The following is a 1,824-nucleotide window of genomic DNA, read 5'->3' as shown; positions in this document are numbered from 1 at the left end:
AAAGGGACAGCTGGAAAATGGGAAGCCTTCAGAAATGAGATAACAAGAATCCAGAGAAAGTATATTCCTGTCAGGGTGAAAGGGAAGGCTGGTAAAGTTGTAGGGAATGCTGGATGACTAAAGAAATTGAGGGTTTGGTTAAGAAAAAGAAGGAAGCATATGTAAAGTATAGACAGGATAGATCGAGTAAATCCTTAGAAGAGTATAAAGGCAGCAAGAGTATACTTAAGAGGAAAATCAGGAGGGCAAAAAGGGGACATGAGATAGCTTTGGCAACTAGAGTTAAGGAGAATCCAAAGGGTTTTTACAAATACATTAAGGACAAAAGGGTAACTAGAGAGAGAATCGAGCCCCTCAAAGATCAAGAGTGTGGTGCTGGAAAAGCACAGCAGGTCAGGCAGCATCAGAGAAGCAAGAAAATTGGTGTTTCAGGCAAAAGCCCTTCCACCTTCACGCTCTTAGCTCTGATCTCCAGCATCTACAGTACTCACTTGCCCTCCTCAAAGATCAGCAAGGCGGCCTTTATGTGGGGCCGCAGGAGATGGAGGAGATACTAAACGAATATTTTGCATCAGTGTTTACTGTGGAGAAGCACATGGAAGATATAGAATGTGGGGAAATAGATGGTAACATCTTGGAAAATTTACATATTACTGAGGAATAAGTGGTGGATGTCTTGAAATGCATAAAAGTGGAAAATTCCCCAGGACCTGATCGGGTGTACCCTAGATCAGCAAGGCTGCCTACATGTCAAACCACAGGAGATGGGAGAGATGCTGAATGATTATTTTGCATCAATGTTTACTGTGGAGAAAAATATGGCAAATATAGAACGAGGTGAAATAAATAGCAATGTCTTGAAAAATGTCCATATTACAAAGGAGGAGGTGCTGGAAGTCCTAAAATGTATAAAAGTAGATAAGGTATACCCTAGACCTTTGTGGGAAGTTAGGGAAGTGATTGCTGGGCTACACACACACACACACACTTACTTACTCACACAGACCCTCTCTCATACACAAGCTCTCTCTTCTATATACATACATACACCCCTCCACACTCACACACATGTACACACCCTCTCACAGGCTTATATCTCATCACAGTCACACACATACTTTACCAAGCTTGCACACACACAAGCATACACTCTCTCACATGCACTCACACTAACACACACACACACTCATTCTGGCTGTCTCTCCTGCATGCACACACACATAGGTTTATGGGGTGAATTTGCATTTGCAGAATCATATTTGCAAATACATTCTATTTTGCTCAAAAAATGCATAACCTGCAGGCAGTCAATCCATGTAATACTTTGTAACTTCCACTTTAGAAATAGAACCAGTCTGACTCATGATTGGGACACAGACAGACTTTAACCTTGCACCTTTAATGCATTGTCTGAGCTGAGATGGTACCTTTTGTTATAAAACCTTAAATTATCTTGAGAGTGTGACTTAAAAGAAGTTCTGGGTTTACATATCAAAGAACTGAAACTAGCAAACCCATTCTAGAAGATGAATGACTTAATTTAGGTTTGTTCAATCTATCATTTCAGCTGCATGACACTGTAATCTTTTGCCATAAATTCTGTGTCTTATGATCCTGCTTCACAACCACCAGATGAAGAAGCAGTGCTTAGAAAGCTCGTGCTTCCAAATAAACCTGTTGGACTATAACCTGGTGTTGTGTGATTTTTAAATTTGTACACCCCAGTCCAACACCGGCTCCTCCAAACAAAAATTGATCGCAGTTTCTTACTAGAAAAATATGTAGGGAGCACTTTTCCTTTGAAAATGGAGTTTTAAAAATAAA

Source organism: Chiloscyllium plagiosum, chromosome 12, assembly GCF_004010195.1.
Source record: "Chiloscyllium plagiosum isolate BGI_BamShark_2017 chromosome 12, ASM401019v2, whole genome shotgun sequence".
Classification (NCBI taxonomy): Eukaryota; Metazoa; Chordata; class Chondrichthyes; order Orectolobiformes; family Hemiscylliidae; genus Chiloscyllium; species Chiloscyllium plagiosum.
This window is presented reverse-complemented; position numbering follows the sequence as displayed.